General features: G+C 38.2%; 2 pseudogenes; both read right to left on the bottom strand.

The window, feature by feature from the left end:
* Nucleotides 1-24,586, bottom strand: part of LOC112130972 (melanoma-associated antigen C3-like) — a 644,458-nt pseudogene that overhangs the window by 463,739 nt on the left and 156,133 nt on the right.
* Nucleotides 626-23,020, bottom strand: LOC134760885 (NADH dehydrogenase [ubiquinone] 1 beta subcomplex subunit 3-like; annotated as a pseudogene).

The raw sequence follows: 24,586 nt of genomic DNA, 5'->3' as shown, positions 1-24,586 counted from the left end.
ATTTCACTGGTCTATGTGCCTGTTTTTATACCAGAACCATGCTGCTTTGGTAACTATAGATTTGTAGCATAGTTTGAAGTCAGGTAATGTGATGCCTCCAGATTTGTTCTTCTTGCTTAGTCTTGCTTTGGCTATGCAGGCTCTTTATTGGTTCCCTATGAATTTTAGAATTTTTTTCTAGTTCTGTAAAAAATGTTGATGGTATTTTGATGGGCATTACATTGAATCTGTAGATTGCTTTGGGCAATATGGTCATTTTTGCAATATTGATTCTAACCATCCACGAACATGGGATGTGTTTCCATTTTGTGTGATCTACGATTTCTTTCAGCAGTGTTTTTTTAGTTTTCCTTGTAAGATATTTCACTTCCTTAGTTAAGTATATTTCTAAGTATTTTATTATTTTTTTGCAGCTGTTGTAAAAGAGATTGAGTTCTTGATTTGATTCTCAACTTGGTTGTTGGTATATAACAGTGCTACCAATCTGTGTACATTGATTTTGTAACCTGAGACTTTACTGTATTTGTTTATCGGATATAGGAGCTTTTTGGATGAATCTTTAGGATTTTCTTTTTTTTACTTTTTTTTTACTTTATGAAATCTTACTAGCATGTTTTAAGGGACAAACTCAAATGAGTAGGCTACAGTAAATAACTCTTATTTTGGAGAGTTAAAAACCAACTAACATACTTCTATATATTATCTTCAGTGATGCTTCTTATTTTAATTCTGGGACTCCAGGTAATACTCAGCCCCTACAGCTACCACAAATGCAGCAAATCCTCATGTGAATGCTTTTAATAAGACACCAACAAAGGAAACATTGTTTGCAAAGCCACCCATGTATCTCCAAGCTTCATTGCAGACCCATGGATACCTTAGCCCTTATGCAGCCAGCATCTGGACAGTTTCTAATGGTGTCCCTTCTATTTTCCATTGTTTATAATCTGGAAGTTCCATTTTACTTTCTTCATGTTCATGTCCATGTCCACGGTCCATGTCTGACAACAATCTGACCTCTCAGGACACTCAACTCAGGATTTTCTAGATATACGTTCATATCATTGGCAAACAGTGACAGTTTGACTTCCGCTTTTCCAATTTAGATTTCCTTTACCTTTATCTCTTTTCTGATTGCTCTGGCTAAGACTTCTAGTACTATGTTGAACAGAAGTGGTGAACGTGGGCATTCCTGTGTTGCTCCAGTTCTCAGGGGGAATGCTTTCAACGTTTCCCCATTCAGAGTGATGTCAGCTGTGAGTTTATCATAGATGGCTTTTATTACTTTGAAGTATTTTTTTTTTTTTTTTTTGAGATGGAGTCTCACTCTGTCACCCCAGGCTGGAGTGCAGTGGTGCGATCTCGGCTTACTGCAACCTCTGCCTCCTGGGTTCAAGTGATTCTGGTGCCTCAGCCTCCCGAGTAGCTGGACTACGGGCACGGGCCACCGCACCCGGCTAATTTTTTTTGGATTTTTAGTAGAGACAGGGTTTTGCCATGTTGTCCAGGCTGTTCTCAAACTCCTGACCTCAGGTGATCCACTCACCTCGGCCTCCCAAAGTGCCAGGATTACAGGCGTGAGCCACCACGCCCGGCAAAGTATGTCTCTTCTATGCCAATTTTGTTGAGGGTTTTTAACATGAGGGATGCTGGATTTTATCAAATACTTTCTCTGCATCTATTTAGAAAATCACACAATTTTTTAAATTCTGTTTATCACATTGCAATTTTCATACGGATTGTACTGCATCTGTAGATGGGGTAGTATAAACATTTTAACAATATTTCTTTTTCCACTCAATAAACATGGGATATCTTTCCATTTATTCATATCTTACTCAATTTCTTCCATCAGTGTGTTGTAGTTTTCAGTGTACAAGCCCTTCACCACCTGGGTTCAATTCATTGCTTTTTCTGGATAGTTTATTGTTAAGCATACAGAAATGCCACTCATTTCTGTGTGTTCATTTTGTATTCTGCAGGATTATTGTATTTGTTTATTAGTTCTAACAGTTTTTTTGGTAGAGTCTGTAAAGTTTTCTATATATAAAATTATATCAGCAGCAAGCAGTGACAATTTCACTTCTTTCTTTCTTTTTTAAATGCCTTTTATTTCTTTCTTTTGCCAAATTGCCCTGGAAAGGACTTCCAATACTATGATGAATGAAGTGGCCAGAGTGAGCATTCTTGTCTTGTTTCAGATCTTAAAAGAAAGGCTTTCAATTTTTCACCATTGAGCATAATATTAGCTGTGGGCTTCTATGTGGTCTTCCTTTGTTTAGGTACATTTCTTCTACACCTAATTTGGTGAGCATTTGTAATGATGAAAATATGTTGAGTTTAGTCAAATGCTCTTTCTGCATCAAATGAGATGATCATATGAATTTGTCCTTCGTTCTGTTAATGTGATGGATCACATGTACTGATCTGCAAATGTTGAAACAACTTTGCATGCCAGGGTTAAATCCCACTTGATAATGGTGGATGACCCTTTTAGTGTGTTGTTGAATTTGGTTTGCTATAATAGTATTTTGTTGAGAATTTTTGCATTTATATTCATCAAGGTTATTGACCTGTAGTTTTTTTTCTTATAATGTCCTTGTTTGGCTTTGGTATCAGGGTAATGCTGACCTTGACAAAAAGAGTTTGTAAATATTTCCTCCTCTTTAAATTTTTAGAAGAGGTTTGAGAAGGATTGGTATTATTTCTTTTTTAGATGTCTGATATAACTCAGCAGTGAAGCCATCAGGTCTTGAGCTTTACTTTGATGGAAAACCTTTTATTACTGATTTAATACCTTTACTTGTTATTGGCCTATTCAAATTTTCTACTTTTTTATAATTCAGTTTCGGTAGGTTGTATATGTCTATAAGTTTATCTATTTCTTCTAGGTTCTCAAATTTGTTGGCATATAACTGTTCATAGTAATCTGTTACAATCTTTTGTATTTCTGTGGTATCAGTTATAACATCTCTTTCATTTCTGATTTTATTTGAGACATCTCTTTTTTCTTAGGTAATCAGGATAAAAGTTTATCATTTTTGTTTATCTTTTCAAAAAATAACTTTTTCTTTTGTTGATCTTTCATATTGTTTTTCCAGACTTTGTTTCATTTAATTCTGCTCTGATCTTTATTTCCTTCCTTCTGCTTTTTGTGTTTCTTCTCCTTCTGCAGCTCCTCTTATGTGATGTTTGGTCTCTTGATGATATTCCATAATTCCTGTAGGCTTTCCTTATTATATTTTATTCTTTTGCCTTTGTGTTCCTTTGACTGGATACTTTCAAATGTTCTCTCTTCTAGTTCAGTGGTCCTTTCTACTGCTTGAGAGAGTCTGCTGTTGAAGCTTTCTATCGAAACTTTATAATTTTCTTTTGGAGGAGTCATGTTTCTCTATTTTTTTTTTTTTAGTAATCTTTGTGTCCTTACATTGTTGTCTGCACATCCGAGGGGACAACATCTTTTCTGGACTTTATAGGTGTTCTTTGAAGGGATAGTCCTTCATTATTTAGTCTAGCCTGTGCTTCTGTTATGACCAGATGCTGACAACCTTGGACAGGCAGAGTTTCTTGTAAGTTCCAAAGTTGGCTAAGCTGCTGCCGCTGTTCTGATTTTGAGTGGGGCTGCTTGTTGGGCTGTGCTATCGGTGAGAACACTGGCTGGGCTCTACTATCAGACAGAGCTGCTGGCTGGGTATAGTGATGACTTCTGTTGAAGCTGGTCACAACACGTATACTTTGGCTGGGTAATTTTACTACTTGGGCTCTGCGGTTGGGCAGGAATTCTGGCTAGGCTTTGAGGTTAGGGTAGAGTTGCTGCTCAGGATAGGCAGCATGGGAATCTATACTCCTTAGAAATGCACAGTTTCAGATTGCCTCCCTTCAGGGTGAAGCAGTGGGGTGGGCTTTTGGTTGAGTTAAACAGTTGTTAGACGTTCCTGGTCAAGCAGTTATATTCCCTATACTTCTATGAAATGCACAGAAGTGAGAGTCTCCCTGCCTGGGCAGGGACGCTGAATGAGCTTTTGGCTAAGTGAAGCCACTGCCTGACTTCCTGGGTCAAGCCGTCTAATCACTTTGCTTCTCTGAAATGTGTGAAGGTGGGATTCTCCTCGCTTGTGCAGGGTCATTGAGGTGGGATCTGAAGCTGGGCATGGAGACTAGCTATCTAGAAATTCAAGCCAGATTGAACTTTCCACCATGTTTTTGATGCAACCAGCTCATCTTTAAATATGTGCTATGTTGGCTAGTATTTCTGATCTGGCACCACAGCTGACAGAAGCACAGAGGTACCACCAATAACTGCATGCTGTTCACTATGACCTCTGCTTCCTTTCTTTGTTTCTATCTAACATGCAGTGGTCTAACCATAATGTTTCCCCTAGTATTCCCCATCCAGTAAGAACAGAGTGATCCTTGCAAGTGTCTCTTCTTCCCTTTCCCTTCTGTAGAAACCTTGGGACCAGGGAAATCCTCTTTGTGGTGTGTCAACTTGAGGGAGTGGGAGGGGTGACATGGTTGGAATAAGGGCATCCTTTTTACCCTCCAATTTGGATTTCATTCAGTTTTTGAACCACACCTATGTCTTAGGATTCTTTTCACGTAGAGGAGTTTTCAAAAGATGTTCTGGTCTGTGGGTAGTTGCTAGTTGAACTTTCTGTGGCAGCAATGGAGACAAAGATTTTTCTATTCTGCCATCTTGCTGATGTCATTCCCTAGCATGGGGCTCTCTTGAAATGTTACCCCACATTGTGGCAGTCTGAGTTTACATTAAAGGGGCATTCTATAACATTGTGAAGGTTTGCAGATACCAACATGTCTGAATCAATTAGATTCATCCACTTTTCACCCTTATTCTTTGACCCAGCACCTCAATTTCCTTGGTCTACACCTCCTTATCTTCCTACTGTGTTCATGGCCCTTGGATATCTAATTTAGTTTGTTCCTGCTTGTGGCCTTGAGTTTCTCCTAGCCCCATTTGGAAAGTCCTCCTTGATTTGGTGTGTTTCCATAGAATACTTAGTTCAATGACCCTTCCTAATTTCTAGCTTCTCTCTGTCTACCCACATACCTTAATGGAGAGTCATAGATAGTATCTACCTCATAAATGTATTGTGAGACCCAAAGGTAATAATATATGTGTAAGCGCTTTATAAACTCTGATTTCTTTATACTTGTAATGAAATCTTTAGTTTTAAGGCCATGAGTTCCCAAACAAAAAGATTACAGCAAAAGTAGGGAACAGGAAAAAGAGTTGGTAGGTAGAAAGTTTATCTCTGTCAGTGGTAAGATAAATCAAAAGCATGAAATACAGTGGCCTTTGGAAGAGTCAGGGCAGCTAGGTTGGGTTGTCCTCATCAGTCTGATAGAGAGCACTGCACAATTCATCTTCCTCTCTGCCCCTCTATCTCAAACAATTTGCAGATCCCTCTTCCATTTTTCTCATGCCAGAGTTTTTCTTCTTAATTTTTCCCCATGCTAGATTTTTTCCTACCCTTAGTTTAGGACGTTTTATCCCATTATTTCCCTCCTTATATTACTTTCCTGCTTCTTCTTCCTTATGAGTTTCTGGTTATTGCTCTTTATCCTTAAAGTGGGTTTTGTTATGGTTTTTGGGGCAGCTGCTCTAGAAGCTTGTAGTACCTGTCATACTAGGAGTCAACCTGACCACTTTCCCTGCTCGGAGAATATTCTTTGCTATAGTAAAGAGATAAGAAAGAGAAGCTGAAAAGTATGGTGAAGAGAGTGAAGCATAAGGAGTCAGGAAGTCTGGATTATACCATGCATATGCTGGGTAAACTTTGGTAAGTCCCTAGCCTCATGGAAGTCTCAGTTTACCTATTTATACATAGAAGGTGCTAAACTAGATAATGTCTAAGAGGTCTGATGTGCTGGATTCTGAAAACGTCATCTTAACTTGCAACACAGAGAATTATTTTTTGTGTGTGGGGATAGAGGATAGTAGGACTTGAGCTAGTGATTGACCGATTGGAATAAATTAGCTCTCTTGTTTTCTAGCACATTGCATCATGTTTCTATTCTTAGAGTCTCTAATCAATGCTTGAAAATACAGATTGGAGACGCTGCTTCCCAAAATAACTTTCTACTGTGTCAGCATATAGTATCTGCACACTGAAAATAATTGACTGTATTGTGAGCTGAAAAACTCTGAATAAACTTTTTATTTCTAAAACATGCAGTTGGCAGGTTTCCTAGGATGTGATTAAAGGAGATAAAGACCTTCCAGGTTGCTTAGGAAAATGGCTGGGGAGTTTTACAGTCCACTAAGCTCTAGATTAATCAGAATCAAATATCATTGATTCTACCTTCAATTTTATCAAAGATTATGGGACCTTTTTCTCTAAAACAAACCATTCTGTAGCCACTGCAATAAAAATAATTTCCAGAGAATTTGGAATTGCTTTCAGCAAATTAGATTGTGAAATGAAAACAAGTACTTACTGACTTAATTTCTCTAACACATGCTTCATGAACACATATTTTGAATGTTATAATAACTTGTGCAAGAGTATATGCAGCAATGACTTATAACTAGGAAGTCTGAGTCAAGGTCTAAGCTGGATGTTTGAATTTGTAGAACTGATTACGATAATCTTTTATGCCCCTGAATTCTTTTCCCTTGCATAGCTAAATCAGAAATTTTGACGTCTTTCCAAATCCCAAACTCTCAACCTCTCTGCATCTGTATCAAAACTCCTTTAAATTAACTCTCAACCTCCCTGCATCTGTATTAAAACTCCTTTAAATTCTTCCTGCTACTGTGAAAGTAGCACTTTATAACTATCTAAGACCAACCCCTCAACTGCGTTTTGGATTTCATATCCTCTCACCCTTTTGAAGAAATCACTCCTGCAATAAATGTTTCCTTCTGTCTTGTGTATCAAACATTCTTCCCTTTCCACTATGTCATTTCCATCAGAAATAAAAATAGAAGGACAAACACTTTTTAAAAAACTAAGTATCTTTTCTATTATTAGAAGCAAAAATAAAAAATGTATTTTACTTTATATCACCCTCAAGCTACAGCCAAATTTCTCAGTTGCCTTTTACAAAAAAGCAATACTTTCCAAAGATGCCTTTTCATCTAAAATCTTTCAACTCCCCTTTAGAAGGCCCACTCCATTCTTCTTAAAACATTTTTAATTTATAATGGCTTCCAAGATGCCACTTTCATCTGTTTATTTCTTATATTACTGGGCACATGGTTTCAGGCTTCTTTCATTGTCTGCTTGCTTCTTCTCTGCAAGATCTCTAAATACTAGAGTATCTGCAATCTACCCCTGGCCCTCTACCAACCTACATTCTTGCCTAACCAATCTCAATGTATTCCAATAGCTCTACACATGCCCCAAGTGCAGATCGCTCTCTTCAGTTTTAGACATATATGAAACTGCCTAATCAATATCTCTACTTGAATGTTCAGTAGGCATCTGTATTAGTCCGTTCTCATGCTGCTGATAAAGACATACCAGAAGCTGGGAAGAAAAAGAAGTTTAAATGGACTTACAGTTCCACATGGCTAGGAGGTCTCAGAATGATCACAGGAGGCAAAAGGCACTTCTTACATGGCAACGGCAAGGGAAAATGAGGGGGATGCAAAAGCAGAAACCCCTGATAAAATTATCAGATCTCATGAGACTTATTCACTAACACAAGAACAGTATGGGGGAAACTGCCCCCATAATTCAAATGAGCTCCCACTGGGTCCCTCCCACAATATGTGGGAATTATGGGAGTATAATTCAAAATGAGATTTGGGTGGGGACACAGAGCCAAACCTATCAGCATCTCAATCCTAAAATTTGTAAACAGGACTCTTAATCCATGCCTACCCCATAGGCAACCTGGTCCTCCACAGACTTTTTCTTTACAATGTCATCCACCCATCTTCTCAGTTCAAATACCTAGTTGTATCCTCATCTCTTCTAACTCCCCCAATCCCCACATCCAATCTATCAGTAAATCCAAGAGGCTCTGCCTCCAAAATATTTCCTGAATTCAACCTCTTACTGTGTTCTGTACTACAAACCTAGTTTCAATCACAATCATCTCTCTCCTGAACCCTTGCAATAGCTTCTGAATTGATCTACCTGCTTCTTCCCTTGCCCTTTTTTGGCCGATTTGCCACAAAGCAGACAGGATGATCCTTTCAGAGGTTAGTCAGATCATGTAATTCTCCTGCACAAAACACTTCTTTGTGTTTTCATTACCCTTAGAATAAAATCTAGACTCCTTACCATGTCCTTCAATACACTGTAGGATCTGGACATCTGGTCACCACTTTTATCTCATCTTCCACTCCTTGTCTACTGTCCTTGGGCTACATCATATTTTTCCTGAAACATGCTAAGCTTGTTGCTATACTAAGAATTTTGCACTAGTTCCCTTTCATATTTGTCATCTATTTTTATCATTATTAAACCCAAAGTGTGTGGAGGTAGAACTGTAATTTGCATGTGAGATTTGATGAGATCAATCTACAGACTTTGCAGCTGCAGTACAAAAGATGCACACAGTGAGACTTGGAAAGAAAATCAAATATATTAAACTGCCAATTCACTCAAAAATAATCCCCTAATATTCTTTTATAAAGAGAAGCTTGTTGAATTATATGTTACTCTTAGTTCTCTATCATATAATTACTTTAGAAAAGAATTTTGTACTGTAATTAAAAATATGGTAAAATCATAATATTTATAAAAATAATTTTCCTGCCATTATGACACTTAGATTGGTTTTTCTTCAGTAGAAATACCGTAATATAATTGACCTTTTGTGCAATCCTTGATTTCCTTAAATTAAAAAGAGAAGATGAAAAAAGTAAATACTACAAGGAAGTAAAATATTTCTATAATTTTTAGAAATTTTCATTTTATAAAGCTTTTTGTTGAATATTTCTGGGTTAGGATTGATAGACATAAAACCTGATTTTATTGCTTTGCAAAATCCATTTACCGAGAATAACTTTTTTCTTTGTTATCAGAATTGATTAAATCTAGCTATTCATTTGGGATGACACAATTAGGCAAAGAATGAGCCTGTCTGTGTAACTAAATTGGGACCACCACAATCAATGCATCCAGTGACCTTTCTTAATTCTTTTACCCTGAACAATGACCTGAATTGAATTTTAGAAAGAACTTATAATCTCGAGACCAGTTGTTTTTAAAGCGTCCTTTAAGAAAGCTACAATATCAGTCAAGATTAGTTCCTCTAGCATTATGCTGCTGCAATATGCAATCAGTCAACTATCTTATGATGAGATTTAGCCAGGAGAATTTGCAGGACTATACTTAGGATCTGCAATGAAAATTGATTCATTAACATATGAGCCATACATTATTGATTTTTGCTTAGGAAAAAATCATCAGTTTTAAAATCAGTTTATTTGAGTAGTCTAAATATAATTTTCTTTTCTGAATGAAGGAAAATTTCCAAGAGTATTTATACATCTCCTGTCCTTTTAAATGTTCTTCACATACTAAGACATATTATCTGTTACCCACCTACTTTTGTCATAATGAAAATTGTTATTACAAAGAAACTTTTCTAAAACATATATTTTTATGTGGATGAAGGCAAATGTGCACCCTAAGACATATTGTTTGAAATGTTTCTGGCTTTTGGGGTTGGTGTGGGTATTCTGAAAAACAGGCCTTTTCTACTGATTATCATCAAGGTATAGGCTTGGTAGGTTTAGATCCTGCTAACAGTGTGTTCCAGTACTGGGAAGTTGATGTTGGAGTAAAAGGAACACAAACTCTCAAGAAGTTACATAGATTTTTTCCGCAAGCAACTCTTGCAGCAAGAATTTATGAAGCGATGCTGGTCTTGAGAGAGTAAGAACGGAATGAAAATAAGTCAAATAGAGTGTGAGCTTAAAGAAAAGCTGAAACCATATCATGGTGTATCCAACTCAAAGAGTGTTATGGGAATAAGGAACATATTCTTGTCAGTACAGCTGTCTTTTAAAAATATTTTGAAAATAACAGAATTTCAGTTATTTAAAATATACTTTGTTGCAATGTTTAGTTCTCTTATAATAAGATACTACTGCACACTTATTAAAATGGCTTTTTAAAATTTTACTTTAAGTTCCAGGATACATGTGCAGAACGTGTAGGTTTGTTAGATACAGATATATGTGCCATTGTGCTTTGCTGCACCCATTGACTCATCCTCTAAGTTCCCTCCCCTTGCCCCATACCCTCTAAGAGACCCTGGTGTTTGTTGGTCCCCCTCCGTGGCCATGTGTTCTCATTGCTCAACTCCCACTGATGAGTGAGAACATGCGATATTTGGTTTTCTGTTCCCGTGTCAGTTTGCTGAGAATGATGGCTTCCAGCTTCATCCATGTTCCTGAAAAGGACATGATCTCATTCCTTTTTCTGGTTGCATAGTATTCCATTATGTATATGTACCACATTTTCTTTATCCAGTCTATCATTGATGGGCATTTGGGTTGGCTCTATGACTTTGCTATTGTAAACAGTGCTGCAATAAACATACGTGTGTGCATGTGTCTTCATAGTAGAATGATTTATATTCCTTTGGGTATATACCCAGAAATGGCATTGCTGGGTCAAACGGTGTTTCTGGTTCCAGATCCTTGAGGAATCACCATACTGTCTTCCACAAAGGTTGAACTAATATGACATTCCCACCAACAGTGTTAAAGTGTTCTTATTTCTCCACAGCCTTGCCAGCATCTATTGTTTCTTGGCTTTTTAATAATCACCATTTTGACTGGTGTGAGATGTTATCTCATTGTGGTTTTGATTTGCATTTTTCTAATGATCAGTGACGTTGAGCTGTTTTTCATATGTTTGTAGGCTGAGTAAATGTGTTCTTTTGAGAAGTGTCTGTACATATCCTGTGCCTACTTTTTGATGGGGTTGTTTGTTTTATTCTTGTAAATATGTCTAAGTTCCTTGTAAATCCTGAATATTAGGTCTTTGTCAGATGGGTAGACTGCAAAAATTTTCTCCCATTCTGTAGTTTGCCTGTTTACTCTGATGATAGTTCCTTTTGTTGTGCAGAATCTCTTTCATTTAATTAGATCCCACTCATCAGTTTTGGATTTTGTTGCAATTGCTTTTGGCATTTTCATCATGAAGTCATTGCTCATGCCTATGTCCTGAATGTCTATTGCCTAGGTTTTCTTCTAGGGTTTTTATGGTTTTGGGTTTTACATTTAAGCCTTTAATCCATCTTGAGTTAACTTTTGTATAAGGTATAAAAAGGGGGTCCAGTTTCAGTTTTCCACATATGGCTAACCAGTTTTCCTAGCACCATTTATTGAATAGGATATCCTTTCCCTATTGCTTGTTTTTGTCAGGTTTATCAAAGATCAGATGGTTGTAGATGTGTGGCATTATTTCTGAGGGCTCTGTTTGTTCCATTGGTCTGTATGTCTCTTTTGTTACCAGTACTATGCTGTTTTGGTGACTGTAGCCTTGTAGTACAGTTTGAAGTCAGGTAGCGTGATGCCTCCAGCTTTGTTCTTTTTGCTTAGGATTGTCTTGGCTATATAGGGTCTTCTTTGATTCCATATGAAATGCAAAGTAGTCTTTTATCATTCTGTGAAGAATGTCAATGGTAGTTTGATGGGAATAGTACTGAATCTATAAATTACTTTGGGCAGTATGGCCATTTTCACGATATTGACTCTTCCTATCCATGAGGATGGAATGTTTTTCAATTTGTTTGAGTCCTCTCTTACTTCCTTGAGCAGTGGCTTGTAGTGCTTCTTGAAGAGGTCCTTTACATTCCTTGTTAGCTGTATTCCTAGGTATTTTATTGTCTTCGTACCAGTTGTGAATGGGAATTCATTCATGATTCGGCTCTCTGCTTGTCTATTGTTGGTGTAAAGGAATGATTTTTGAACATTGATTTTGTATCCTGAGACTTTGCTAAAGTTACCTATCAGCTTAAGGAGTTTTGGGGCTGAGATGATGGGGTTTTCTAAACAGAGACAATTTGATTTCCTCTCTTCCTATTTGAATACCGTTTCTTTCTTTCTCCTGCCTGTTTGCCCTGGCCAGAATGTCCAATACTATGTTGAATAGGAGTGGTGAGAGGGGGCATCCTTGTCTTGTACAGGTTTTCAAAGGGAATGCTTCCAGCTTTTGCCCATTCAATATGATATTGGCTGTGGGTTTATCATAAATAACTCTTCTTATTTTGAGATATGTTCCATCAATGCCTAGTTTATTCAGAGTTTTTAATATGAAGGGATGTTGAATTTCATCAAATGCCTTTTCTGTATCTATGGAGATAGTAGTGTGGTTTCTGTCTTTGGTTCTGTTTATGTGATGGATTATGTTTATTGATTTGCACATGTTGAACCAGCCTTGCATCCCAGGGATGATGCCGACTTGATCGTGGTAGATAAATTTTTTGATGTGCAGCTGGATTCGGTTTGCCAGTACGTTAGTAAGGATTTTTGCATCAGTGCTCATCAGGGATATTGGCCTGAAGTTTACTTTTTTTGTGTGTCTCTGACAGGTTTTGGTATCAGGATGATGCTGGCTTTATAAAATGAGTTAGGGAGGAGTCCCTCCTTTTCAACTGTTTGGAATAGTTTCAGAAGGAATAGCACCAGCTCCTCTTTGTATTTCTGGTAGAATTTGGCTGTGAATCCATCTGGTCCTGGGCTTTTTTTGATTGGTAGGCTATAAATTAATGCCTCAATTTCAGCACTCGTTATTGGTCTATTCAGGGATTCAACTTCTTCTTGGTTTAGTCTTGGGAGGGTGTATTTATCCAGTAATTGATCCATTTTTTCTAGATTTTCAAGTTTGTTGGTATAGAGGTGTTTATAGTATTCCCTGATGGTAGTTTCTATTTCTGTGGGGTCAGTGGTGATATCCCCTTTATCATCTCTTATTGTGTCTATTTGATTCTTATCTCTTTTCTTCTTTATTAGTCTAACTAGCTGTCAATTTTGTTCATTTAAAAAAAAACAGCTCCTGGATTGATTTTTTTGGAGGGATTTTTGTGTCTCTATCTCCTTCAATTCTGCTGTGATCTTAGTAATTTCTTGTCTTATGCTAGCATTTGGATTAGTTTGCTCTTGCCTCTCCTGCTCTTTTAATTGTGATGTTAGGGTGTCAATTTGAGGTCTTTCTAGATTTCTGATAAGGGCATTTAGTGCTATAAATTTCCCTCTCAATACTGCTTTAGGTGTGTCCCAGAGATTCTGGTACATTGTCTCTTTGTTCTCATTGGTTTCAAAGAACTTCTTGATTTCTGCCTTAATTTCATTGTTTATCCAGTAGTCATTCAGGAGCAGGTTGTTCAATTTCCATGTAATTTTGTGGTTTTGAGTGAGTTTCCTAATCCTGAGTTCTAATTTGATCGCACTGCGGTGTGAGAGACTGTTTGCTATGATTTCAGTTCTGTTGCATTTGCTGAGGAATGTTTGGCTTCCAATTATATGGTTGATTTTAGAATAAGTGTCATGTGGCACTGAGAAGAATGTATATTCTGTTGATTTGGGGTAGAGAGTTCTGAGGATTTCTATTAGGTCCACTTGATGCAGAGCTGACTTTAAGTCCTGAATATCCTTGTTAATTTTGTCTCGTTGATCTGTCTAATATTTACAGTGGGGTGTTGAAGTATCCCACTATTATTGTGTGGGAGTCTAAACCTCTTTGTAGGTCTTTAGGAACTTTTTTTTATGAATCTGGGTGTTCCTGTATTGGGTGCATATATACTTAGAATGGTTAGCTCTTCCTGTTGAATTGTTCCCTTTACCATTATATAACGCTTTTCTTTGTCTTTTTTGATCTTTGTTGGTTTAAAGTCTGTTTTGTCAGAGACTAGGATTGCAAATCCTTTTTTTTTTTTTTTTTTGCTTTCCATTTGCTTTGTAAATTTTCCTCCATCCCTTTACTTTGAGCTTATGTGTGTCTTTGCACGTGAGATGGGTCTTCTGAATACAGCACACCAATGGGTCTTGACTCTTTATCCAGCTTGCCATTCTATGTCTTTTAATTAGGGCATTTAGCCCATTTACATTTAAAGTTATTATTATTATGTGTGAATTTGATCCTGTCATCATGATGTTATCTGGATATTTTGCACACTAGTTGATGCAGTTTCTTCATAGTGTCATTGGTCTTCACATTTTGGTGTGTTTTTGCACTAACTGGTACCAGCATTTTCTTTCCATATTTAGTGCTTCTTTCAGGAGCTCTTGCAAGGCAGTCCTGCTGGTAATGAAATCCCTCAGCATTTGTTTGTCTGGAAAGGATTTTATTTCCCTCTTGCTTATGAAGCTTAGTTTGGCTGGATGTGAAATTCTGGGTTGAAATTTTTTTTTCTTTAAGAATGTTGAATATTGGCCACTGATCTCTTCTGGCTTGTAGAGTTTCTTCTGAGAGGTCTGCTGTTAGTCTGATGGGCTTCCCTTTGTAGGTGACCTGGCCTTTCTCTTTGGCTGCCATTAACATTTTTTCCTTCATTTCAACCTTGGAAAATCTGATGATTATATATCTTTGGGTTGATCTTCTCATGGAGTACCTTAGTGGTGTTCTCTGTATTTCCTGAATTTGCATGTTGGCCTGTCTTGCTAGACTGGGGAAGTTCTCCTGGATAATATCCTGAAGTGTGTTTTCCAGCTTGTTTCTCTTCTCCTCATCTCCTTCAGGTACCCCAATCAATTGCAGGTTCAGGCTTTTTACAAAGTCCCATATTTCCTGGAGGCTTTGTTCATTCCTTTTCATTCTTTTTTACTCTAGTCTTGTCTCTATGCCTTATTTCAGCAAGGTGGTCTTCAACCTCTGATACCCTTTCTTCTGCTTGGTCGATTTGGCTATCTATACTTGTGTATGCTTCACGAAGTTGTTGTGCTGTGTTTTTCAGCTCTATCAGGTCATTTATGTTCCTCTCTAAACTGGTTATTCTAGTTAGGGTATCCTCTAAACTTTTTTTTTTTTTTTTTGACACAGAGTCTTGCTGTGTCACCCAGGCTGGAGTGCAGTGGCACGATCTTGGCTCACTGCAACCTCCACCTCCCAGGTTCAAGCGATTCTCCTGTCTCAGCCTCCTGAGTAGCTGGGATTACAGGTGCGTGCCACCATGCCTGGCTAATTTTTGCATTTTTAGTAGAGACAGGGTTTCGCCATGTTGGTCAGGCTGGTCTTGAACTCCTGACCTCATGATCCGCCCCCGTCGGCCTCCCAAAGTGCTGGGATTACAGGCTTGAGCCACCACGCCCAGCTCCTCTAACCTTTTATCAAGGTTCTTATATTCTTTGCATTAGGTTAGAACATACTCCTTTAGCTCAGCATAGTTTTTTATTACCCATCTTTTGAAGGCTACTTCTATCAATTGGTTTATCTCATCCTACATCCAGTTCTGTACCCTTGCTGTAGAGATGTTGTGATAATTTGCAGGAGAAGAGGCACTTTGGCCTTTTGTATATGTATATATATCTATTTTAATTTATCTATTGACCTCTTGGCTATCTCTCTTCATATTATTGTTAATTTTTAGTATTTGCTCAAGGGATTAGAATATACATACTTAACCATTCACAGTCAACTTAACATTTACCAGCCTCCAGTGAAACACAGGCCTTCCTCAACCACATATTTTTATTTACCTTCCCCCTTTTAAGTTATAGTCATCATATTTACTGCATCTATATACATTGAAAACTCCACTACATACTATTTTTTGCTTTCAACAGTGATAAATATTTTTTAAAAATTTAAGAGAAGAAAAATATTATATTTTTCCACATATTGGCAATTTCTTTAATATTTATTCAGATATTGGCCATTTCTGCAAAGCCAATGGACAGTTCCCGAGTCAACATTGCCTATCAGAGGATTTATGTGTCTAACAATACTGGGCCTAACTTAGTATTTTTGCTGCATTCAGTCATAGGCTGCGAACAGCACATGGAAAGTGTGGCATGAATATGATGAATTTTACAACATGGCAGCTGGGGAGTTTGTTCAATTATGTTTACTGCACTCAGAGATTTAAGAGGCAGGTTTTTAAGGACATCACAGTAGGATTTTTGTAGATAGCTCACAGTAGGGTCTTGCTTTTATATGCAGTCTAATAGTGTTTTCCTTTTACTTGTGTTTAGACAATTCACTTTCAATGTAATTTTTGATAGGGTTAAGTTTAATTCTACCATCTTAGTATGTGTTTTCTACTTGTTTCAACTATTCTTTGTTCATCCTTTCCTTTATTCTTGCCTTTTTCTTGTATTTTATGTCCAATATTAACTTTTTAGGTATACTTTTTGTTCAGTGTTTTCAGTGGTTGCTGTAGAGTTTAAAACATACCCCATTTAACTTATGCCCATCTATCTTAAAGTCATATAGCACTATAGCATATATATATGTATGCCATATATAGATATAGTGTTATGTAAGATCCTCACAATGGCGTACTTCCAGTTATCTCCTCAAATCCCTTCTCTTTGTCATGCATTTTAAATCTACATATGTTAAATCCCAAGATATATTATTATTTTTACTTGCTATAGTCAATTATTTTTAAAATAAATTTAACTTTAACTTTTTTCAATGAGGAAAGAATTCTGAATATCTTTGCACATACTTATTATTTCTGTTGCTCTAATCTTTTTATGTTGATCCAGGGTTTTCTGTGGTATCCTTGTGTTCTCACTTGAAGAACTTTCTTTCACATATTTAGTATTACAGATTTGCTGGATAAATTCAGTTTTGTCTGTCTGAAATATCTTATTTGTCTTGCTGTTAAAAGGATTTTCTTTCTGTATAATGAATTCTAGGTTGCACTTTTGTATCAGTAATTTATAGATGTCACATCATCTACTGGCTTGCATAGTTTCTGATGAGAAGTGAATGTTTATTTTTACCATCTTTCCTTTGTATGAAAGCTATTATTTTCCCCCCTTTGGCTGCTTTATAATTTTTCTCTATCATTGGTTTTCAACTATTTTGTTACAACGTATCTTGATGTGTTTTGTTGTTGCTGTTATTGTTTATAGTCTTTTATGTTTGTTAAACTTTGTAGGTCTATGGTTTTATAGTTTTCATGAAATTAAGAAAAGTAAATCAACTTCAAATATATTTTCTGTCTTCTCTAAGTGCATTTAATATGATTACACATATGTTAAACCTGCTTTATATTGTCCTGCAGATTTCTAAGATTCTGATTTTCTAAGTCCTTTTTCTTTCTCAAGTGCAGTTTGGAGAGTTATCTATTGTTGCATCTTCGTCTTTTATTCTGCAGTAACTGAACTGCTTTTAAGCCCATCTGGTAAATATTTTGTTTCAGATACTGTATTCTTCATCTCTACAACTTCTTTTTGTTTCCAATTTAAACCTCCCATTTATCTCTTCATGGTGTGCATGAGTTCCTTCAAATATTTGAACATATATATAATAATTATTTAAAATTCACTGTTTTTAATACAGTAATTTTTGTCATTTCTGAACATTTCCATTGGCTGATTCCTCTCCTGGTTATGTATTTCTTCTTTTACTGCTTTGCATGGCTAAGAATATTTGATTGAATACTGAACATTTTATATTGTTAAATATCAGAATCCCACCGTGTATCTTTAAGAAACGTTGCACTTAGTTTTTCAGAGAGTTAAATAACTTTCACATCAATCTTGTTAGGGTGGATCTAAAGTATCCTTTACTTTAAGTCTAGTTTCACCTCTACTAAAATGTGATTTTCCAGAAGTTGCCTGAATGCTCCAGTTTTTCAACAAAGTATCTCCACTTTGACTGGTTAGAATTTGAATGACTTCCAGCCCTGTTGTATGCTATAGGAATAGTTCAGTTTACAGCTCTCCATAACTGCTTTATCCAGCATCATGACGCTTCAGCTTACACATGCACATTTTAGTATTAAGCAACATTCTCAGCAAAACTTCTGTGAAGATTTCTCAAATTCATTCTCTCTGTAGCTCAACAATCTTGTCTCCTGAACCATTTCCCATAAATTCCATAAGCATCTGCTTCTTCAAACTTTAACATCTGTATTTCCAACTGACAAAGATTGTTATGTTTTGCTTCCTGTCTTCCATTCTGTGCCACAGTCTGAAAGTACCTGTGATACGATTTGGCTGTGTCCCCACCCAATTCTCATCTTGAATTGTAACTCCCAGAATTCCCACATGTCATGAGAGGAACTTGGTGAGAGATGATTAAATTATGGGGATGGGTCTTTCCTGCGCTGTTCTCATGATAGTGAATGAGTCTCACAAAATCTGATAGTTTTAAAAACAGGAGTTTCCCTGCACAAGCTCTCTTTTTGCTTGCCACCATCCACATAAGATGTGAGTTCCTCCTCCTTGCCTTCCACCATGATTGTGAGGCCTCCCCAGCTATGTGGAACTGTATGTCCATTAAATCTCTTATAAATTGCCCAGTCTCGGGTATGTATTTATCAGCAGTATGAAAATGGATGAATACAGTAAATTGGTACCAAAAGAGTGGGACATTGCTGAAAAGATACCTGAAAACATGGAAGTGACTTTGGAGCCAGGTAACAGGCAGAGGCTGGAACAGTTTGTAGGGCTCAGAAGACAGGAAAATGTGGCAAAGTTTGCAACTCCCTGGAGACTTGTTGAATGGCTTTAACCAAAATGTTGATAATGATATGGACAATGAAATCCAGGCTGAGGTGGTCTCAGATGGAGATGAGGAACTTGTTGGGAACTGGAGCAAAGGTGACTCTTGTTATGTTTTAGCAAAAAGACTGGTGGTATTTTGCCCCTGCCCTAGTGATTTCTGGAACTTTGAACTTGACAGAGAAAATTCAGGGTATCTGGCAGATGAAACTTCCAAGCAGCAAAGCATTCAAGAGGTGACTTGGGTGCTGTTAAAGGCATTCAGTTTTAAAAGGGAAACAGAGCATAAAACTTAGGAAAATTTGCAGCCTGACAATGCAATAGAAAAGAAAATCCCATTTCCTAAGGAGAAATTCGAACAGGCTACAGAAATTTGCATAAGTAACAAGGAGGCAAACGGTAATCCCCAAAACAATGGGGAAAATGTCTCCAGGGCATGTCAGGACCTTTGCCATAACTTCTCCCATCACAGGGCCAGAGGTATAGGAGGAAGAAGTCATTTTGTGGGCCTGGCCCAGGGTCTCTCTCCCTTGTGCAGTCTAGGGATTTGGTGGCCTGTGTCCCAGCTGCTCTAGCTGAGACTAAAAGGAGCCAAGGTACAGCTCAGGCTGTTTCTTCAGGGAGTGGAAGTCCCAAACCTTGACAGCTTCCATGTGGTGTTGAGCCTGCAGGTGCACAGAAGTCAAGAATTGAGGTTTGGAAACTTCTACCAAGATTTCAGGGGATATATGGAAACATCTGGATGCCCCAGGACAAGTTTGCTGCAGGGGCGGGGTCCTCATAGAGAACCTCTGCTAGGGTAGTGCAGAAGACAAATGTAGAGTTGGAGCCCTCACCCAGAATCCCTACTCAGGCTGTGAGAAGGGCCTGTGATGCAATAATAGATTGTAAAAGAAGTATATCCTCTGTCACCTCTGTATTTCTGCACAATTAAGAAGTAGAATAGAATTATTCAATAATATATATCAAATTGCATGAAGGCATTATGCTCCCTTAAAAGAGAAAACTGTTGTTTCTTCAGATAACTTGTATCAGTGGTTCCTAAATATGGGTACAGATACTATCCACTAAATATGGGTAGTAAATTTCTGCTCCCTACCCTCATCCCTTGCCTGAAAGATTCTGAGCAAGATACAAACATCTCTCAAATTTTTCAAGTCAGATTACATTCAATTGAAATTAATTTTAAGACTTGAAGAGCAAGGTCACATTTAGTGTAATTTTCAAAGAAAGTTATCAAACCGAATGGGATGACAATGGCAATATTTATACTGTCATAGGTGACTACATAAACCAGATCAACACTTCAAGAGGCAAGTTTAACAGTGGGGTTTTATATAAATTTGGTGAAGATTTTAAAGCTGCCAGTATACAATGTGAGGTCTTAAAGTATATACACCAGACAGCAAATAATATGCTTTATCTGAAATTAGTTATGAATAAATGCTCAGGATCAAATGTAAATTGTTCCCACAATACCTAATGTACAGGAATTGTTGTGTTTCTTTGTTTTTTGAACTCAAATCAAATGTGGCTCCAAGACCTCCACTTGTCAAATATGGTGAATAGTTTATTGAATCTCTATTTTTATTCATGTCTTTCTCCTCATTTGGTTGTACCAGGATTGAATAGCATAGGGCAGTAGATTAGAGGCCTTTGTGTTCATCATTCCATAGTCACTGCTGAGGATGTTGCCTAAACTTAAATGCCAAAACTTAAATGCTCTTAAAGGTATGTGGTGCTACTGGTGCTATAGTTCCTCTAAGTCAGAATGATCTGAAGGACCCTTAGCATTTAACATGGTCTTTGGTGTCATCCAGGCAGGTATACTCATTGCAATACACCAGTACCTCTAGGATGCTTCATGGGATTTGGGCACAAGTCTCAACCACTTTGCCAACTCACCTTTCTCCTTTCCACTCCTAAAAGATTCACCTTTCAGGCCGGGCGTGGTGGCTCATGCCTGTAATCCCAGAACTTTGGGAGGCCAAGGCGGGCGGATCACCAGAGATTGGGAGTTCAAGACCAGCCTGACCAACATGGAGAAACCCTGTCTCTACTAAAACTACAAAATTAGCCGGGCGTGGTGGTGCATGCCTGTAATCCCAGCTATTCGGGAGGCTGAGGCAGGAGAACTGCTTGAACCCGGGAGGCGGAGGTTGCAGTGAGCCGAGATGGTGCCATTGTACTCCAGCCTGGGCAACAAGAGTAAAATTCTGTCTCAAAAACAAAACAAAACAAAGATTCACCTTTCCCTCTCAGTCTCCTGTTAAGCCATGTCTCTCTGCTACCTCTAAAGAAAGAAAAAGAAAGACTTACCCAGTTTCCATCCAGGATGATCCAGATTATTTGCTCTCAATGGGACCTAGACCTTTGAAAGTATGTGTCATTATGCTTATGTGTCATTAATATGTGTCATTATTATGCAAATACCACAACAAATGTATTTGCCGTTACACCGTCATTCATTTATTTAATATTTACTGGAGATGTCCTTTATGCTAGGCACTGTGTTACAAAATGCCTGCCCTGATATTTATAAGGGCTGCCATTTGCTCAATATACTCTCTTCTAATTTTAGAACATCAGAGAGATAATTTTGTAACTACACCAGCTTTCTTTAATACCTCTGCTTTACCCCTGCTATTATGATTATTTATAATTACAGTATTGGCGTGTTCAATAGTAGCTTCAGAATTGCTATAACATGGGCTTAAGTCGAGGACTGCTAGGGCATTTTCAATCTCAGTGCTTTTACCAAGACTGCAGATGTGTTTAGGGTGGTTTGGGAAGTGGCTGATAGAGAAGGGCAGAGGTAAAACCTATTTATCATTCATCGCTTAGTGATGCCACTGCTTTATCAAACTTCTTGAGTCACTTTTTTTCCTGATTCTAAAACCATGAAATTATACGCATATCTTTTTTCTGTCAGAAATAAAATGAATCAAAACAATACGGCACTTCCCAAAGTGTATCATTAATACACTTCATTCCATTGTATGTCAATGGCTATTTATATACTTTAAAAATATTCTGAGGCTAAATAAGTTAGGAAACATCAGGTTAAATGAAGGTAAGGAAAAAAAACGAAGGTAAGGTTCTTGGAGTCTTCAGTACACATAAGTACATCATGTGTATTTTGAATCTTCAAGAGGAGAAAACAGTATGAGGAGTCTCACTCTCATATTTTGTGTGTGTGTGTGTGTGTGTGTGTGTGTGTGTGTGTGTGTGTGTGTGTGTGGTTTGTTGTTGTTGTTGAGACAGAGTCTCACTCTGTTGCCCAGGCTGGAGTGAAGTGGTGTGATCTCAGCTCACCACAACCTCCACCTCCCGAGTTCAAGCAATTCTTCTGCCTCAGCCTCCCAAGTAGCTGGGATTACAGGTGTGTGCCACCACGCCTGGCTAATTTTGTATTTTTAGTAGAGATGGGGTTTCACCATGTTGGTTACGTTGGTCTCAAACTCCTGACCTCAGGTGATCCACCCACCTAGGGCTCCCAAAGTGCTGGGATTACAGGTGTGAGCCACTGCACCCGGCCTCACTTTCATATTTGATTGCAGAACTCTTTTCGCAAAGAGCATCTCTTAGGGCTTATATTTCATAAAACTGTCTTTGGGAAACGCTGGTCATGGATGTATTAATTATTAGTATTAGTGTTCTATTCTTGACTTGAATGAGACAGAGAGAACATGGAGTTTTTCTCTGATGGTTTGTGGATTTCCCCAAGCCCTCTATTTTGTTCAGAATTAGGTCCAGAATAGTAGCAAGTCCCCTAGCTGCACCTAGATCTGTTTTGGAGGCGAATTTCTTAGCACAGCAAGTCAAAACCTTGTCAGATATTCTGATCTTTGCTGAATTGTACTTCCAATTGTTTTCCAGAAAAGTGAAAGGTTTTATCTGAAATATATTTAATTTCTGGGTAAGCTTTGGAATCTGGGCCAGGAAGGCATCATCTGCATCTGCCAGCTGGTCTGTGCTAAACCTTATTGCAGTGTTTCCTAAACTCCAGCTATCAATTCATGTAGCAGAATCATGAAAATATTTCACAGAACAAATCATGTGCAGAGAAAATGCAACTCTTTTATTTTCTCTGTATCTAGCTTGGCCTTTCTCTAAAGCTCTCTCCCCACTTTCTGGTAGGGAAAAGAAGTTTTAGTCTTCTCTGCTTAAATCTCATTGAAATATAATAATTTAAAGAGTTATTTTCAACTAATGCCCAGTCCCTTTAAGAAAAAAAAAATCTCATCATCTCAGATTTCTCATTCTTTCACATCTCCACTTCAGCTTATTTTAAAAATGATATCTGGGCCGGGCGCAGTGGCTCATGCCTGTAATCCCAGCACTTTGGGAGGCCGAGGCGGGCGGATCACGAGGTCAGGAGATCGAGACCATCCTGGCTAACACGGTGAAACCCCGTCTCTACTAAAAACACACACAAAAAAATTAGCTGGGTGTGGTGGTGGGCGCCTGTAGTCCCAGCTACTCGGGAGGCTGAGGCAGGAGAATGGCGTGAACCTGGGAGGCGGAGCTTGCAGTGAGTTGAGATCACGCCACTGCACTCCAGCCTGGGCGACAGAGCTAGACTCTGGCTCAAAAAAAAAAAATATATGTTATCTGGGTAAGATGGTGTGTGCGTGTGTGTGTGTGTGTGTGTGTGCACGCACACTGTGATTTCATGTGCCTCATACAAGGAGCAGAATATTAGAATCCTCTGCTCTTGTCACATGGTGATATCTCTGGTCCACCTTGGTGATAACTCTGGCAGCTGCTTGCTCTGCTGGCATTTATGTTGAAGGCTACCTATAGCCTGTACCTTGATCTCTCTTGGCTTGTTCAAAGCCTGAGAATCCTCCCTGGCACGTTCAGTTGGCTAAATATTACTCAGCTTTCCCTGGGTGCATAGTGTTGAGGTCTCTGTCATGTCCTCTTTGTGCCTCTATTGCCTCCGTCGTGGTGGGGTTAACTTGTTCTACCGTAATGGTTCCCACGGCAGGCCCCTTCAGTGTGCATGCCACATACAAATCAAGGAAAGCTTGGAGACACCGCAGAGCCTCCATTTGCCTGACCGCACTGCATGGCCAGGTGTGTTTTGATGCAGGTAGCCCCTAATTGAATGCATACTAGAGTGTCACACTGGAAGTGAGGGCAAGAGACCCTCTTTGTGCTCAGTGTTCCTCTTCCTAGTTGGGACACAAGTCTGACTGCTGTGCCCTTGTCCTTTACACCTCTTCTTTATCTCTTATTTCCCCTATGTCATATACATTTTCCAGACTCCAGCTAATCCAGGAAATATTTTCTATACTGCAAAAATGTTAACTGAGTCCTAAAGGTTAAAAAAGGAGAGTAAGGAACTTAAAAGTTCCCATTTTAAACTATCAGTTTGGTTTATAAAGATACTGGCTCACTGCGCCGAAAGCAATGTGATATATTCTTCGTTCATTCCTTCTAAACAAATCTTTACCTCCTTCCAGGAAAATGGATGCTTCAGGCCACTTAAGAAAAAAGTCTTATACTCAGAAAGGCAAGTGGAAGAAAAATCTACCATATTTTTAAAAAATCACCTCAATTATACTTAACCATCTTCCCATTATCTATTATTCATACAAATTATAGTTATTCAGTACTTTTCTTTATTCTCTCCCCCTTTTTAAGCTTATTTAAAAAAAAAACATATCAAGTATAGGTAAAGAGCTTTCCCTAATTGTTCCTCAAGCCAAATTTCTCCTTAACTGCATTTAAGTCAACTGAAAGCTGGGGCTCCTCAGATCCCAGGAACAGGCAATGGAAACAATTTTTTCCATCTTGGAAGAACTGTGTGCCACCACCAACTTATTCATCTGCACTTTTAGCTCTCTCTGCTCAACTGTTTCTTCATTCCTTTCTCCTTTCCTGCTCCGAAACCAAGGGCTATGAATGCCCCTGCCCCAAGTGGTAAACACGGCCAGCTTCCTGGCCCTGATCAAGGACCAATTACTC

This window comes from Pongo abelii, chromosome X (genome assembly GCF_028885655.2).
Source record: "Pongo abelii isolate AG06213 chromosome X, NHGRI_mPonAbe1-v2.0_pri, whole genome shotgun sequence".
Taxonomy (NCBI): Eukaryota; Metazoa; Chordata; class Mammalia; order Primates; family Hominidae; genus Pongo; species Pongo abelii.
This window is presented reverse-complemented; position numbering and strand designations above follow the sequence as displayed.